General features: G+C 38.8%; 1 pseudogene; it reads left to right on the top strand.

Annotated features, from left to right (window-relative positions):
* The window catches only part of LOC127631927 (FRAS1-related extracellular matrix protein 2-like), a 121,240-nt pseudogene extending 105,548 nt beyond the window's left edge, over positions 1-15,692 (top strand).
* The last annotated feature ends 3,642 nt before the right edge of the window (positions 15,693-19,334 follow it).

Below are 19,334 nucleotides of genomic sequence, written 5' to 3'. Positions count from 1 at the left end.
TCTATTATTATAAAACAATTGTGCATCGATTTATCAAAATGACAGTAGTGATGGAATCACATCAATACTGAATTGTGTCAACACTCCGACTTCCTCCCACCATCCAAAAGACATGCAGGCTAGGTTAATTGGTGTCTCCAAAAAAATTGCCCTAGATGTGGATGTGGATGTGGATGTGGAGGTGAGTGTGAGTGTGAGTGTATGTCTGTCTATGTGTGGCCCTGCGATGGACTGGCGACCTGTCCAGGGTGTCCCCCGCCTTTCGCCCAATGTTAGCTGGGATAGGCTCCAGCCCCCCGCGACCCTGTACACAGGATAAGCGGTTGACGATGGATGGATGGATGGACTATTGTGGCAAATAGTAGCTTGATATGGAATAAGATGAAGTTATCATATCAAAATTAGCATTGCCCCATTTTCAATATCACTCTCTCTGTTCATTTATTTCTTCCAAAGTCATGCAACTCTAAGTATCCTGACTTTGACCGGACTGGCTCCATTTGTATAGCTGAGAACATCAACAACACATTGACCCGCTACCGCTGGCTAGTCAGTGCCCCCACAGGACCTGACGGTGTCACCAGCCCCATGAAGGAAGTGGAATTTGATACCTTCTTTACTTCCTCCAAAACGATCACTCTAGACTCAGTGTATTTCCAGGCAGGCTCACGGGTACAGTGTGCAGCCCGGGCTGCCAACTCCAATGGGGATGAAGGCCTGGAGCTCACCAGCCCCATAGTCTCCATCAGCCTAAACAAGGGTGAGTGACTGTTATGAATGTGCTCAGTTTTGTGACATTGCATTATGGTTGCAATAAAGGGACTTTTTCAGACTGGAAAGTGTAGTTTTACCTTCTGAATGTTCGAGTATGTTTACTTTGTACTGTTGCACAGAATATCTTGAATTTTCAGCTATGGCCCCTTTAAGATGCTGCTGTATAAGTTTTTCATTTTGTAATCAGGTATGTGCCAGCCTCGGGTTGTTGGCACAATTGGAGCTGAACCTTTCTCTGCCAGGCTGCGCTACACAGGGGCTGAAGATCCAGAGCATTCCAACCTCATTAAACTAACTGTCACCATGCCCCATATAGATGGTAAAAAGAACACTTGGACACAGTCTTACATTTATTTTTTAGTGTCAAATTTTAGAGTTTGGAATCACTAGATTACTTTGAATTACTGGATAATTCTGAATTATTGCCTTTAGCAAAACTAGTAGAGCAAGGACAAAAACACTGAAGAAGTTAATTCCAATGAAAATACATACTGCTAAAACGTATACCGTACCTTAAAGCTGCTTTGGATAAAAGCATGTATGAGTAAATGATAAGTGCCCAGGATTCACTTTTTCTAATCACTATTTTAATCACCTTTTTACGGTGTAACGAAAGAGCTTCTGAAAGTAAAAATATTCCATTAAGTCTTTCAATTAATATAACACCATGAAACTCCAAGCAACGCACAATAGCAGCACTCTTGGAATGCTGCCTATCCAATGAGATTACAAGAATTTAAAAAAGTTTTAGATGGCGTAAAGCATATCACATTGTGAGACAACTGCTGTGTCAGATCAGATGCATTGTTCACAAAATAGTTTACTTTTCATCCATGTCACATCATCTGCAACGTTCCATTAATAGGTATGCTACCTGTAGTCTCCACTCGACCTCTCTCCAACTTTGAGCTGATTTTGAGTCCAGACGGAATGCGTGTTGGAAATCATCGCTGCTCTAACCTGTTAGACTACATGGAAGTCCGAACTCGCTACGGCTTCATCACAGATGCCACCCGCAACCCAGATGCCATTGACGGGACTGCACCCTACCAATACAGTGCAGCCCTTAGGGGCCAGAGCACTCTACGATTCTACCAAAATCTGCATCTGGAGGCGTGCTTGTGGGAGTTTGTCAGTTATTATGACATGTCCGAACTGCTCAATGAATGTGGAGGGAACATCGGGACGAATGGACAGGTGAGGAGAGAAAACTAAACCAAAAACGATTCTATTCTATTGGAATAGTGATGGCATCAGATGGTAATGCCATAGCACTGAATGATTACGATATTCAAGTACTATGGTATTTACTAAGGTTTTGTTTTTTAATATTAAATGATTAATATACCGTGATATTTACATGGTATTCCAAGATACTTTAAATAATATGGTACATGTCCAAAGAAAAAACATGGTATTACTGTGGTACTTTTTGACACCTTTTTGTTAGTGAAGTTGTATAAGAAAACAGAGGGAGCCTTTAAAATGTGTTTTAGTTCAGACATTTTCGTGTGTAGTAGAGAATTTGTGAAATGTAATCAAATTAACCATTTAAGATTGAGTAAATGCTCCACAATTGTACTTGATGCAATATAAAGTTAAGTCCATCCTTAGATATAACCTTTTAGTAGTCTCCTAGAGAAGAAGCCAGCTGTATTTTGAGATATACTTTGGCCCCTGTTCTAAATATTGTGAGATTGTGTCCTTAAATAGGGTTAATATGGGTTAATATGCACATGTGTTTTTCCGGGTTAGTATAGGAATTTATGTAATCCATTTTAAGGTCTATACTATTGCACTTAATTTATGGATTAATTTATGGATTAATTTACTTTTTCACTGTTGTGGGAATTTGTCAATCCATTATGCTGTGGTTAACCTTTATAGCTTACTGGCAAAAGCACTGGCTTTATGGACCTCTAGTTCTCCCTAAGGGGCCTACTGTTTCTCTTTTAACCACAGTGAGCCAAAATCAACCTTTTTTGTGTCTTTGTCTTTCTGTCCCATTTGTCTTGTCCCTGTAAATGGCTGTCATTCACTAGAAAGGGGTACCCCGTTAAACCAGCTTTATGCTACTGTTTACGTGCTTGTATCAGCCAGTCATTTGTATTCACCATGGAAACATGCTGTGTTGGTTTACTATGCACTCTGCAGTTAAAGTGAACTAGCATCAGAAATGAGGATGGATGGGTCTATAGGCTACATTCTGTTTGCATTCAAGTGAAACAAGTCCAGTTAAATGAATCAGTGAAATTATTCAGTAAAAATGGCATGCCTAATCACTTTCACTCAAATGGAGATAAAAGTTATCAGAAATGACAACCATCATAATAAAGGACCAAAACGTTTTTATGAGGTTACACTTTACAATGTACTCAGTTTTGAATGTTATACATTCTAACAATATAAATCAAAAGGAGGTTTACCAATAGTTTCTAGGATTAATTTTGCTGTTGGCTAGAAGTTTGATTGTTCTGAGTGCAGTAATCTCAAGTGTTCAAAGTTTTGTATTTAACTTTTTCAGTAAATACTGTAAGATAAACTAAGGGGTAAACTAGGCAAGATTTGCATGGCTGCTTCAGTAAGAGCATTTTCAGATCAACAGAGCCATCTCCTGGTGTACTGAATGCTCTAAATACAATATGTTCATTATATAACAGTAAGTTCTGGTCATCGAATCTGATACACTGCGTGTATCGCTCTGCTTGTGTTCGTACCATTCTAAACTAAAGTGTAAGAGCAGTGCATGTGTGTTAAGAGCAAGTGTCTCTTTACCTTTAATTTTGTGACATTACATATTTAAGCCAGCAGGTTGCAGCAAAGGACCATTTTTGTGTGTAATATGAGCCAGGTGATGTGAAGTTAGTGAGCGTCAGTCAGTGTTTTCATTAATCAGCACTACGTGATCGCTCGGATTACTATTACACTACTAAAGCTAGGAAATGGCTTTAAACAACTTTAAACTAACAACTTCAGCATTAAGGCTCATCACAGCTGAGAGACACAACAGACTGATTAATTACACAAACTCAAGGTTCTCTTACCAGAGTTTCCACATTGGAGAGGACATACTGTTCAAAATGGCAGAGGAGATTACAGTTTCTTTAGTGAATGACTCTTGCGCATCAGCTACCAAGAAACTGGGAGGAATACCCCCGCTTGGACGGCTATATTTCCACTGAGAAAATTGGACGAATTTGACCAAAATTACATTATCATCAGAAAACTGACTAACACACAACAGCATCTCTGCTTGGGAGTGGCAACAGGTGATGGCACATGCTCCATCTATCAATCTCACACACACACCCTTGTTTCTCCAATAACGTGTTAGAAACAGCCCAAGCTGTGATACTAGTTCTAAAGTTAATTTTTATTTTTTATTTTGCATCATTTGGTTTGAACTAGCAACGGCAGATTCTGATCCATCATGTGAGAACGTATTTCCATGCAGAAATGCTTTTTTTATTACTGTACTCAATTTAAAAAATAAATATACTTGTTCTGGGGGCCTGGGTAGCTCAGCAATCAAAGACACTGACTACAACACTAAGTGACTCCAGTCAGGCTTTCCAAGCAACCAATTGGTCTGGTTACTATGGTGGGTAGAGTCACGTTGGTTGAACCTCCTCGTGGTCGCTATAATGTCGTTCTCTATCTAAGTGGGCACATGATGAGTTGTGCGTGGATGCCGCGGAGAGTAGTGTGAGCCTCCACACATGCTAGGTCTCTGTGGTAATGCGCTCAACAAGCCACGTGATAAGATATGCGGATTGACTGTCTCAGACATGGAGGCAATTGAGATTCATCCTCTGCCTCCCGGATTGAAGCGAGTCACTACGCCACCAATAGGACTTGGAGTGCATTGGGAACTGGTCATGCCAAACTGGGGAGAACCCCCCTCCCCTGTTCATTTACTTGTTCATTGAACTGTTGTTTATATTAGAAATATCACACTTGCAAACATGCTATATGGCCCTAAATCTTGGCCTACAGCCTCGTGCCTGCAGCTGAATTGCAGCAGTTGATGTAGGGCCATTTCGCATTCTTGCTCATGTGATATTGCTTAGATATACTGTATATACATGTACAGATAGTACGCAACTGTCTGAGAAGTTACATTAAAATCTTACAAATGTTTTGTGCCAGTAGTTAAATATTCATAGGCAGTTTTTCTCTGCTTTAGAACCGTATTTATTGTATAAAGCAATAGCCTATACAAATAAATTGAAATGGAATTGATACATAATATGCACAAACAAATTAGCAATGTTGGAAAAGTAACTCCACAATAGTAATCCGCTACTAATCACAAATTAAGTTTCTAAAAATTGTAATCAAAAACATTACTGATTATTTCATGGTAAAAATAATCACATTGCTAATTACCTTACTTTTAATTTACTGTCTACTTTATTAAAGATTTTTTTTTCCGCTTAACAAATTCAACATAATGTTGATGTTTACTCCTTGTTCATTGTCATCACTTCAGAAACCCAAACAGACGTACACGTGAACATAATTTATGCTTTATATGTATTCTTCATACATAATATATTAGAAATATGTGTTACACAAGTAATGTACTTAAAATAATTATTTGAAAGTCATTAACTCTAATGCATAATTACAATTCTTGTAATCAAATTACACTACTTTTTGACTTTTAGTGGATTAGTTACTAATTACTTTGTAATCAGATTATACAATCTGTGTTTTACAACCCTGCTAACTGATGGCTTCTTCCCCCAAGCCATCAGACTCCTCAATACTCAGAGACTGGTTTGACACACACGTGTCCTGAGTTGCACTTTAATTACTGTCACTTTATAACTGTCTGCTACCTCAATAACTGCTATGTGTATAGAACTCTATCTCATAGTATGTTATGTTTACATTTTTAGAAACTGTCATCTTTTTGCACTACTGAGTACTGGTCGGCGCTGCACTGTCTATTGTCCTGTTCATTGTCAGTAATTTGTTGTACTGTCCTGTACTTTTTGCACATGTTTGCACGTGCACTTTATATAGGTATATATAGGTAGTTTATATAGGTATTTTATTTCGTTGTGTAGTCTCATGTGGTCCTATGTTGGTCCTTTGTTGTTTTTATGTAGCACCATGGTCCTGGAGGAACGTTGTCTCGTTTTGCTGTGTACTGTACTAACTGTATATGGTTGAAACGACAATAAAAACCACTTGACTTGAACAGCTTTACTAGTGAAATAAACCAGTCAGAGTATTTCATTTTCTGTTCTATCTAGGTGCTGAACCTGGTACAGTCTTATGTGATGCTCCGTGTGCCGCTGCATGTGTCATACGTATTCCATTCACCCGTTGGTACTGGAGGGTGGCAGCACTTCGACCTACAGTCTGAGCTGCATCTCACCTTCGTGTATGACACTGCCATCTTGTGGAGAAATGGCATTGGTAGTCCACCAGAGGCAGAATTACAAGGCAAGACAGCAAGTTGTTTTAGTCCTTTATCTGACTGAAAGACAGTGTAATGAAACGAGTCTTCATTTGTGTAATATTTATGTGGATTTGTAAATACCTTTTAGGGGCCCTCTATCCTATAAGCATGCGCATCAACAAACATGGCCGTTTGGTTGTCAACTTCCGTACAGAAGCACGTTTCCAAGGACTTTTTGTCACAGCTCACTCAGGTGTGTTCAAACTACCAAGAAATGTTAAGGTAAAATTTCACCTGGACACCTGTTTTTTTTTCCCCTTGCTGTATGGCTTGCGGCTTCATGAAAGCAATCAATCATTTTGGTGAATCTCACAAGTTATATTTCACCCCATATATTGTTTTATTTAAATCGTACATTGAAACATTTGTACATTGAAACAAGTGAGTAAATTATAATTGTAAGTACTGGTAGTTTATAATTGTTTATTGTAGTGATTTTTATTTATGCTGATATAAATAAAAATAGAATTTGTCCAGACAATAATAAGATTTATTTATTTTTTTTTTCAAAATGCAGTTATTACAATGTTATTTTTTGCATTACATAGATAAATGTTGAGGAAACATGCTTAATTGTCATCAAAATATTTCACAAAATATAATTATTTATTTATCTTTTGATTTTGGACTTGTGAGATTCATCCATTTAGTGAAATGACTGTTTACTGAAACCTATTAGTATGAAGAAGAGACAGTGTCATGACATCTTACGTAACAGAGATCAATTAAAATTTTGACATTAATTACGCTTGTATCAACACAGCCACCCCTCTGACATCCATGGTCATGTGTGCGGACCACCCTGGGCTGACATTTAACCTTAGTTTAGTGAGAAGTGAGCCCACATACAACCAGCCCATACAACAGTGGATCTTCATCTCTGACTTTGCTGTAAGTGTTTATCGCTACAAAAAGAACATTTTGCTAAGCTCAGCCCTCATGTCGTTCCAAACCTGTATGGCTTTATCTTTGTGGAACAGAAAATGAAATGTTTGAAAGAATGTTCAGAATGTTTTAGTCAGAATACTGTACATCCCTGTACAATACTGAATTAAATGGAAAGTTCTGTGAACAGTGCAATTTCCAGTAAAATGTGTAAAAGTAATGTGCTGGAATGAAGGGTAACACTGCAATTTTGTTATTTTCACTTATAGTTTGTCCTGAATCAATACGTAAATGTATTTGAGTTCAGTGTCAAATCAGCCAAATTTCAGAAATGTCCCTGTCTGAATTATTTTCATTTTGTAAATATTTTCTGAAGAAAGATATAAACAATGTTAGTGAAAGGCAAAAATATTAAATAGAATGGGTCAATATTTACTGAATAATTAATTCTGTAAAGAGGGGTCATAAAGACCATTTTCGTCTATGATTTGGAGCAAAACTTTAAGTAAAAAAGTAACCTTAAATGTTCCAAAATCATGATTAGATTTTTTTACTCAGAGATACAGTATGTAGGTCTATTACCACAGAAATCAGTTGACATCAGCACCCCTTGTTGCATTACATGCCTATGGTGTGAGTCCAAAAATGTTTTTCAATGAAGGAGCACCTATAACTCCAGAAGTATTAAAGATATCTTAATATATTTTTTGAATAAACTTTCCTTTTGGTATCTTCATATTTAAGGCCAGATATGGGGCTCACAGTGTGGCTCCATGTGTCAATTGTTCAATTGTTTAATGGTTGAAAACCAAATGTGGGTCAAATGGTATGAAGCTAGTTTTTCTTGTCCAACAAAACAAAGGTCTGAAGTACAAATAATGTTGCAGCTAGAAATGTAATTGTTTCTAATCACATAAAAACAATTATGTCAAAATACCCATTTCAAGTGTCCAAAAATAATCTATTATTAAGAATGAATCATTAAGAATCTAAAATAATATGTTATTCCTTAAATATTGATCCATGCATGGTGCCTAAAATTTGGCTTTCGCCAGTAAAAAAATAAAATAAATCAAATGTAGGTATCATTACTAATGTTGTACTTCAATTGTACATTTAAGTCTTCCACCACATGCTCTTCTTGAGATTCATTTAAAGGTTTTGAAAAGGGAAAACAAAAATGTTTGACTGTGTTACTGGATAATTTCTGTAATATTCCATTTAAAACCAACCAAAAACACAGGACTTCCATAGACTTAAATTAGAAAAGCATAAAAACTTGTCTGGTAATATGGTGGACAGCAGGTCAGTAATATTTTAAGGTGGGTTTAGCGAAGAGTCTAATTGCCCCATTATAGCTGTGCAGATGTTTTTCTTTCAAGACCAAAATGTGCTATCAAGACCAAATGTTCATAATTGCTTTTTTTTTTCTGATAACTGTTTGTTGAAATACATGTCTACAGGTAAGAGATTACTCGGGCACCTACACAGTGAAATTGGTTCCCTGCACGGCTCCTTCCAGTATAGAGTATACTTTCCGTCCTGTGTGCCATCCCAGAGAGCCAATCACCTTTGACCTGGACATACATTTCCAGCAGGTCATTACTCCAAACAAACAAACACAAACACTCATCACAAAAATGGCTCTATATCCAAACTAAGCCAAAAGTTTTCTCTCTTTGTCTAGTGCACCATGGGTCATACCTTTTAAAGGAATAGTTTTCAAAAATGAAAATTCTGTCTTGATATACTCACCCTCATGTCATTCCAAATCTGTATGACTTATGTGGAACACAAAATTACTATGGCAGTTGATAGGGACTCACTTTAAAACTTCATAAAGGACCCAAAATTATCACAAAGTAGTCTGTGTGGCTCACGCATCAGTTTCCAAGTTTTCTGAAGGCGTACGCTATGAGAGAAGCCTGATTACAGTGATTTGCATGTTTACACAAGAATTTGCTTTGTTTAGCACTGAAACACGGAGGTTTAAGGTGGGTGTGGTGGTAGGGGCGTGGTTGATGCCTCCCCTCTGGAGGAAGTTTTCAAGACCCTCATCAGCATCCAGCAGATGCAACATCAGGCCCTCCTCGAGCTGCGGACTGAACAGGAGCAGCAGTTTATTGTGCTCCTCCAGCAGGTGTTCCGGAGCTTGCTGCACCAGAAGGGTGCTGCCTCCGCGACCCAGGACTGCCCCTCCACTAGTCAAGATGTGCCCAAGACAATCCGGAGGCCTTCCTGGATAGCTCTTATAGCTCTTTGAGTGGATGGTGGGGCCTGTGGATGGCCGAGCATCAATACCACTGTTGTCAAGGGAAGCCCTACTCGTGGCACAGCAATTACCAATGGAGAACCCCCTGGTGTACGCAGACTTGAGGAAAGCCATCCTGCAATGTTTCAGCCAGATACCCATGCAGCAGCAGCATGCTTCTGCTCACTGACCATTGGCAAGCAAAGCCAACTGTTTGCCTTTGCCCAGCAGCTCCTGGATGCCTGCCGGAGGTGGATGCTTGCTGAGCAATGCGACGTCGGAGCTGTGATGGACCTGGTGGTACTGGAGCAGTTTAACGCTCAACTTCCGAGAGGGACGGCGGAGTGGGCCCAGAGCCACCGCCCGGCGTCGCTCCGAACGGCCATCCAGCTGGCAGAGGACCACATGGTTGTGTATTGGGGAGTCGGCAAGCCACAAGATCTCTCTCTCTCTCTCTCTCTCTCTCTCTCTGTCTCTCTCTCACACTCCTCCCCTCCTTGCCCTTCTCTCCATCCTGTTCCTCCTTGGAGACGGTAATTGCCCTCTCCCAAACTGACTCCAGAGACTGCACTACCTGCCAGTTTCCCCTGCCCCTCTCTGCTCTCACTTCCAGGTTGGTGGACAAGCTGTCACAGGCACGGGTGTGGATTCTGGACCTGTGGGGTGCCCGGGCATTGATGGAGGTGGGGACATTGGTTTGGGTCCCCGACGCACTGCAGGCCACTCCCGATCGAGCTGGGATGGACCGGATACCCGTGAGTATTAAGGGGGGTACATACCAGGCCTTGGTGGATTCGGGTTGGAGCCAAACATCCATCCGTCCATCTATGCCTGGTTCAAGACGAGGCTTTGGGTGCTAGTCAAAATCTGAAGGTAAGGTGTGTGTGCATGGGGATATGTATGATTAAGACTATTCAATTTCGGGTACAAAATCATAGTGTTGAGGCTGCGGTTAGTTCCCGCCTCGAATTTACCAGTGTTTTCCACTTTATTAAGGGAAATTTTGCAGATGGGTCCTGTAACAGGTCGTCTCGGTATGGGATTTGTGATGCACTGGCTGGGGAGGCAGAGCCGGGCCGTTTACGTAAGCACAGTGTCCAGATGAAGTAAGGGAGGGGGAAGTCTCGGCTCGGGGATTTCTCTCTGGAGCAGACAAGACTCCTTCGACCAAGTGAGAGTGATTGCTCAACATCTTCAGCAACACATTGCACTCGCATATCCGCTCAGACAAAAGGACGCTCAGACAAAAGAAGATACAACCCAGTTGTTGATACCAAAGAACCAAAGAACTGGAAATTTGATTCCAGACAGCTCATTATAATCCGATGGCAGGTCACTTGGGGCAGGAAAAGACACTGAATTGTCTAATGGCCCGTTTATATTGGCCGGGCATTCGCAGGGATGATCGCATATGGTGTGCAGCATGCTGTGAATGTCAGATGGTGAATCCACCGGCCACCCCAAGAGTGCCTTTGTGCCCGCTTCCTTTGATCGAGGTCCCCTCTGGAAGAATTGGTATGAACCTTGTTGGACCATTAGTGTGGATAGCACACATGCATCGCTCTGTGTTGGTTCTGGTGGACTACACATTGCGATATCCAGAAGCATTGCCTCTACGCAACATGTCAGTACTTAGTGTTGTGGAGGCACTCTTCAGAATTATCTCCCGAGTGGGGATTCCGAAATAAATCCTAACGGATCAAGGCACTACATTCACGCGAGCTGTACGACTGCTATGTATTAAATCGATTCGAATTGAAAGGAGGTGTGACAGTTCCTGGGGCTGGCTGGCAATTATACAAGGTTTATGCCTAATTATTCGGATATCACCAGCCCGATGACCGAACTCACTAAAAAGTGAGTGAGGTGAGGTACTGCACTATTGAGAAGTAGTATCTCTGGCCATCAATTGGGCGGTCCTCAGTTTCGGTACTACATCCTGGGATGGGCTTTCACCCTCTGTTCAGACCACGCCCTGCTCCAGTGGCTCTAACGCGTGAAGGATACCAATACACCCATTGCTATATGGCTCTTCAGACTTTTAAGTTCGAGGTGGTCCACAGGCCGGGGCGCAGATGGCTCTTGTGGACTTCCTCTCCAAAAATGGTGGGGAGTGTACTGGGCAGGCTGGATGGCTCCCTGGCCTGAGTCAAGCAGTGGGGGTATGTGGTGGTAGGTTGTGGTTGAGAGCCGGCTTTTGAATGAGAGAGACTTTGGAAGATGAGAACGGTAAGGATCATCACCTGGCGATGATTGTCTCTAAAAGCTGTTTGCCATTGCAGTGAGAGTTGGAGACGGAAACAGAGTTACTCACACACTTTGAGACTGTGCTGTGCCCATAAGCCCCTAAGACTACGCTGAAAATCGTTTGTTTGTTTTGTTTAGAAAAATAAATATTGTTAGTTGAATTTGCGACTCCCGCTTCCTCCTTTCCATTAAGAAGAAACATTCTACGGTGGGACTTATGTGATCAGGGACCTTTTTAACTGTGAACTTGAGCTACTGAGCTTGAGTTACAGTGACTGGGCGACCAAGTTATTTAACATTGTGGCTGATTGTGTGTTGATGCATTTTGGTATGTGATATTAGAAATTAAACTATTTTGAAATGTGGTTCGATTCTAAAACCTACAGTAATGCTGGTTTACATGGCACATCAATCTCTTATTTCCAAAGATCAAGGAATTTTGATTGGATGACAAATTTCAGTCTATTAAGTATTAACTTTAAGGCAGAATGCATAACATGTACCCCTCTGTTCCTAGTGAAAATTATTGTATCTGTATTTCACATAAGGTGAGTGACCCAGTGGCAGCCGAGTTCAGTCTTAATACACAGATGATCCTGCTTTCAAAGAGGACTCTCTGGCTGTCCGAAGGCTCTATGGGTTTTGGCCAAGAAAGTGATACTGCTTTCTCAGAGGGTAAACCACTTCAGTCCTTATTTGTCATCAGATCCATCACATGTAGGTGTTTGCAACAAACTTTGTTGATTTAAGTAAACATGTCTAATGAGAATCTTCTGAATTAAAAACAAATGCTGTCTCTTGTGGCTTAAAATAAAGATTTACAATGGCTATCATTCTTGTACTGCTACTCTCAGTAATTTGAGGCTTTCTGTTACTTTTCTTTAGGAGATATCATCTATGGCCGTGTAATGGTTGATCCTGTGCAGAATCTTGGAGACTCATTTATCTGTAACATTGAGAAGGTCTTTCTCTGTATGGGGACGGATGGGTACATTCCAAAGTACATCCCAGACAGCTTTGAATATGGCTGTCTAGCTGACTCAACATCTCTTTTGTACAGATTCAAGATCATTGTAAGTATGGCCATTGTTAAATGCTTTGCTCCTTTGAAGAGCATCCTTGCCCAAGCACAGCAGTCCAGGATCAGCCAACAGTGATTTCGATTTTTTTTTTTTTTTGCATTCAGGACAAAGATCAGCCAGACACTCAGGCGAGAATATTTGGTAGCATTAGTTTCAATGCTTTCCTTGCTGTAGATGATCCTCAGGCACTTGTCCTGGTGAGGCAGCCAGGCTCTGATGGCTTTAGGCTTGATTCCACTGCTTTGTTTCAGGTAAATAAGAAGCTACATTGTGTTGTAGAAGCTACATTGCAACTTTGCTACATTACAAGTTACTAAGACAAATAATCTACATTGACAATTTTTAAGGGGGCAATAGAGCGGTTTAGGTTGTTGTCCAAAAACCCAGAAGATAGTTTGCATTTTCATGCCATGGGTGGTTTTATTAAGTTTTACGGGCAGTTTTAAATATATTAGTAAAATAAGGCCTGTGATTAAAATTACTTGAAGAGACTTTGAAGTTTTGTTCTAGGGGCTACAACTACCTTGAGCATTGGAGCTATGTGATTTATGAAATGGACAACTAGTCCATAGTTGGTAATGTGTCTGCGTCATGCATTTTAAAAAACACAATGGCAAAATCCATGATTGAGGTATGACTGTTTGTATTTTATGTTCAAATAAAAAGGTAATTTTAACCACAGATCTTATTTTACTCATAATTTGAATTACACTATTCTAAAACCAATAAGAAATTCCTGAGGGAACCCATGGTGAATTAACCTTCCGTGTTTGCCTACAAATTGAATCACAGCTGAACAGCTCTTTCTTTATAAATATATATATTCACTGGCGGCCAAATGTTTGAAAGAATGTACAGATTTTGCTCTTATGGAAAGAAACTGGTACTTTTATTCACCAAAGTTGCATTCAACTGATCACAATGTCTAGTCAGGACATTAATAACATGAAAAATTACTATTACCATTTAAAAAAATTCAGAACTTCTTAAAACTACTTCAAAGACTTCTCATCAAAAAAAATCCTCCACATGCAGCAATGACAGCTTGGCAGATCCTTGGCATTCTAGCTCTCAGTTTGTCCATATACTCAGGTGACATTTCACCCCATGCTTCCAGTAGCACTTGCCACAGATGTCGTGATATAAAGCACCTCTTTTGATTATAAAAATGAGCATTCACATAGCTTTGTTTTTTTACTGAACACAAGCTTTTAAAGTTGCATTTCAACTGGAAAGATTGCCACATATATGTCATTGGTGGCACCTTTCTTTTACAGTAGATATACAGTCAAACCTTAAATTTAAGTAAAAAAGTTAATATTCTAAAAAGGTGTATTTCATAATGTAAATGTCCATCTGGATGACAAAATAAATGCAAAGAAATCACATGGATTTCCATTCAAATGTGTCCATGCATATCGAGGGATATCATAGAGACTAGGGGGTGGTTTCTTTTGACTCAGGCCAGTAAATAACCATTTAGTAATGCCCTAGCAACACCATAACAATGCCCTAGTAACTTCTCAAAACACCTGACATTTCATAAATATGAACAAGTATCATAAGAGAATGCAAAGAATTTTACCTAATAAAAGATTAAGATTCGATCTTCACCCTCTAACTCTTAAATGGGTCAAAGTACATGAACATACAGTAACTTGAGTAATGCAAGTCAAAATTGACAAAGAAATTTCTGATAAAGTAAAAAACAACCTAATTTATATAACAGCAGCAACAACAAAATATTTCCATGCAAAAGATATGAAGTAAAATACCTCACAGGTACTCTTGAATCTTTTTTTGAAGTTGTTCATTGGGATGAATCATTTGAATTAAACGATTCCCAAAAAAGAACTGGACAGTTTGAGTGTGCGTTTGATTATTACCTCAGTTCACTTGGCTGTTAAGCTGTGTGAAATATAAACCACTGTGTTTTTTACATTGGAAAAATTAACTAGTTTCTGTTTTTTAAACAGCTGAGCTTCTAAGCTTTTAAAAAATAGGCTGCTAAGAAGTCTAGAAAGTTTGTAGCATCACCACTTTTAGATGGTTACTCCACAACACTGGTCAGAAGGACATGTAGTGTCTAAAACACGACAGCATACATATTTTTAGTGTACATTTAAGAAATTTTGTGATTATGCTCTAACTTTGCGCCTCTTTGTCCAGGTATCAGTGGGAAGGGAGTGGTACATTCACACTATTTTCACAGTCCGTTCCAGAGACAATGCTAACAGAGGTATTGGGAAAAGGAGTTTAGAGTACCATGTTGTGACAAACACCAATACCTCAATTTACACCAGACAGTCACGCAACAGAAGGTCAGCAAATGGATTTCTAGATTTGGCTCAGGAAATTGGTGCTGAGAATAGCCGTGGCACAAACATCTTGCATATTGCACTGGACCGCAGCACGCAAAAACATACCAGCCTTAAAAAGGAACCCCAATATGAGGGGATTGTTCCCAGAGAACCGAACCATGGAGAAACAAGTGACTATCACCTTGTCATAATCATAGAAATCTTGGTCGGACTTCTCTCTACCATACTTCTTATTGTTCTCACCATTTTGGTTCTGCGATCTAGGAAGGAGAAGAATGTTACTGAGCCCCCCAAAGGCTCCAGTAACACTGAGCCCATGATTACGCAAGTTCTCAATAGCAACGACAGTTCTGAGGTTTAATTATTTAAATCAAATATTCTTTGTTTGCAAGTGCCTCTTGTTAATTTACTTAGGCACATAAAAGACACATGGTGACTCAGTGGTTACGCTCTACCTCTCTTTGGGATTTTGTCATTCCAAAAGTGTACTTGAAATTAATAAGCACTTCTCTTGTCACTGATGATAATAATAGTTTGAAGTCAAAGTTTTGTTGATAAAGAGACACTTTTTCAAAGAGAGAGTTTGTTGTATAGTACTACTTTGATTGTAATGGTATTAATCCAAATGAGAGATTTACTTTTTATCCAAAGGTGCTAGTTGAAAGAATGGTATTGTTGAAAAGATTATATTGTATAAATACAAATTGTTTTCCATAACTAAATATTGTTAATGGCCTATTAATACTAGAAGGCTGAAAGAATCAGACAGTATTATATTTCTGGATGGATGATCCATGGTGTGAATGTTTTTGTTATTTTTTTCCACTGCTAATGGTTCTACTTTGCAAATGCAAAATATATGTACAGTAATACAATAACTAAAGTTGAACTAGTGTTTTTTTGTTGTTGTTGTTGTTGCTAATATTAATTTCCATTTGAGTGAAATTCTTTTATTTTTGGGCAAAACAAAAGCACATTATTCTTACTAGTCTGTTTCTGTATTTAATTATTTATGTTCACTATCAAGTTTTGGCATGGTTTCCATTTGTCTATACTTTTGTGAAAATGTATTATAGTGTAAATTCATATCAGATGTTAATCAAATGATTTTGTCCATGTAACATTTCTTTGACAAGACAGAGTATGCAAATAGAATACCACTTGAGTTGTAACTTATTTTGTATGGATATTCACTGTACCTGAATGTGATGCTGATTAGCATGATGTAAAATCACATTTTATGAGATTAAAAATGAGATTTGTGAGTTTAAAATAGTGTTATGTTGGTCATGCCAAATTCCATACTAGAATAAAAAAGGATGCCTGAGGATCTGGAGAATAAGTAGAAAAGTTCTTAAAGCATTAGAATTTATTTGAATACATAAAAAAGAGAAACTTTAATAAAGTCCCAAAATTAAAAGCAAAAGCTATTCATATAATCTTAGTTTCATGAGGTATTTTAAAAAACAACAATGTAGAATCTAATTCAAGCCATGTTCACACTAATATGTTTTCCTTTGAAAATGCATAGATTTTTGCTGTGTATCTCATCTACTCTTGAACGGTGATGTGCTGCACCAAAAACAGTGTTTAGAAAATGGAAAACAAAGTTTTCACATTTCAAAAATAAGTGTGGGTGTGGGATAATATTTAATCTGCAGCATTGAAAGAATAAATATAAAGATTTTACAATTATTATTACATAACATTATTTTAGGAACAGGCTACAGTTGCAAGTAACTTGTTAACTAAGGAAGTTCAAATACGTAAATTCTTTAAATCTCTTAAAACCTTATACAATTTTCTTAGATTTTCAAAATGTTATTTTGAAGGATGTTAAAGTTAAAGAATGTTCTTTTAGCCCTTTCAGCCAAACTTTCTTAACATGTCACTTGTAAAGTATATAGCATTTTAACAATTCATGCAAATACAGCTATGGAATTATTCAGTTATTAGGATTTCATCTCACATAGTATAGCAAATATAAAAACAAACACCGTCAATAACTTCTATTTTTTTAACGGACAAACATCTATTCACTTGTAACTGCATAAAGCAGTTACCCAATACAATGCAAAGAGCTCAAAGTATTTTATATGGTTGTTATCAGTATTGCCATCTGAAGCTTCAATTGCTCTTTAATATAACTTTTTTAGTATTTTAAGGACATTTACTTCATACATTCTTTTTGTATTTGCTATGCAACTTAAATTATGACTCTTAGCAATATCCATCCCGAATCATGATGTGGAAATTGTATAACTGTCTCGTGTCATCATAAATAGTTCTAAGGTAGTAGTAGTTGTTTTAAATGGATTGTGCCCATGTTGATTGTTTATTTGATGTATGCTAATTGGACTCTAAAGCAATCATCAGTGTTACTAGATTACTCTGTCCTGATTCTAATTGTGGTCAGAAAAAAAATTACTTTATATTTCAATAAAAAGATCCAGTGCTCATGGATTAAAACAGATAACAAAATAACGCTTTGAGATTGACTAGCAGAGTAATACAAACAATGCCAACTGTATGGAATACCAGTCACTGCCTTACACATCCTAATAAAAACACCGAAAAACTTTACAATAACAGCCTTAAACAAACTCTTAACCACTGTTTGTCAAGATTACTGCTCTAAACACTTGGGCATTCTCTCAACCAACTTCATGAGGTGCTACCTAGGATGTTTTAAAACAGTGTTGAAGGAGTTCCAATGTATACTGGGCACTTTTTGGATCTTAATTATTTAATTAATACAAATATATACACTAGCTGTCAAAGGTTTGGAATAATGTACAGATTTTGCTCTTATGGAAGAAATTGGTACTTTTATTCAACAAAGTGGCATTCAACTGATCACAACGAATAGTCGGGACATTAATAACGTGATTAATTATTAGTAAGTTTCGTTATTCAAGGCTTTGAAGCCAAAGACATTGAAGCTATAGCATCTAACTAGCTTTATAAGTAGAGACTGACTCAATTAACAATGCATGACCACATACACTCACCTAAAGGATTATTAGGAACACCATTCTAATACTGTGTTTGACCCCCTTTCACCTTCAGAACTGCCTTAATTCTACGTGGCATTGATTCAACAAGGTGCTGAAAGCGTTCTTTAGAAATGTTGGCCCATATTGATAGGATAGCATCTTGCAATTGATGGAGATTTGTGGGATGCACATCCAGGGCACGAAGCCCCCATTCCACCACATCCCAAAGATGCTCTATTGGGTTGAGATCTGGTGACTGTGGGGGCCATTTTAGTACAGTGAACTCATTGTCATGTTCAAGAAACCAATTTGAAATGATTCGAGCTTTGAGACATGGTGCATTATCCTGCTGGAAGTAGCCATCAGAGGATGGGTACATGGTGGCCATAAAGGGATGGACATGGTCAGAAACAATGCTCAGGTAGGCCGTGGCATTTAAACGATGCCCAATTGGCACTAAGGGGCCTAAAGTGTGCCAAGAAAACATCCCCCACACCATTACACCACCACCACCAGCCTGCACAGTGGTAACAAGGCATGATGGATCCATGTTCTCATTCTGTTTACGCCAAATTCTGACTCTACCATCTGAATGTCTCAACAGAAATCGAGACTCATCAGACCAGGCAACATTTTTCCAGTCTTCAACTGTCCAATTTTGGTGAGCTCTTGCAAATTGTAGCCTCTTTTTCCTATTTGTAGTGGAGATGAGTGGTACCCGGTGGGGTCTTCTGCTGTTGTAGCCCATCCGCCTCAAGGTTGTGCGTGTTGTGGCTTCACAAATGCTTTGCTGCATACCTCGGTTGTAACGAGTGGTTATTTCAGTCAAAGTTGCTCTTCTATCAGCTTGAATCAGTCGGCCCATTCTCCTCTGACCTCTAGCATCAACAAAGCATTTTCGCCCACAGGACTGCCGCATACTGGATGTTTTTCCCCTTTTCACACCATTCTTTGTAAACCATAGAAATGGTTGTGCGTGGAAATCCCAGTAACTGAGCAGATTGTGAAATACTCAGACCGGGCCGTCTGGCACCAACAACCATGCCACGCTCAAAATTGCTTAAATCACCTTTCTTTCCCATTCTGACATTCAGTTTGGAGTTCAGGAGATTGTCTTGACCAGGACCACACCCCTAAATGCATTGAAGCAACTGCCATGTGATTGGTTGATTAGATAATTGCATTAATGAGAAATTGAACAGGTGTTCCTAATAATCCTTTAGGTGAGTGTAAAATGATATCAAGATTCTTATTTTTTCTTGCTACATGCTTCGATAACTCAAACTGAAATTGCCAAAATTGCCA

Source organism: Xyrauchen texanus, chromosome 38 (assembly GCF_025860055.1).
Source record: "Xyrauchen texanus isolate HMW12.3.18 chromosome 38, RBS_HiC_50CHRs, whole genome shotgun sequence".
In the NCBI taxonomy this organism is placed as follows: Eukaryota; Metazoa; Chordata; class Actinopteri; order Cypriniformes; family Catostomidae; genus Xyrauchen; species Xyrauchen texanus.
The sequence above is the reverse complement of the archived record's forward strand: the minus strand, read 5'-3'. Positions and strand labels throughout refer to the sequence as shown.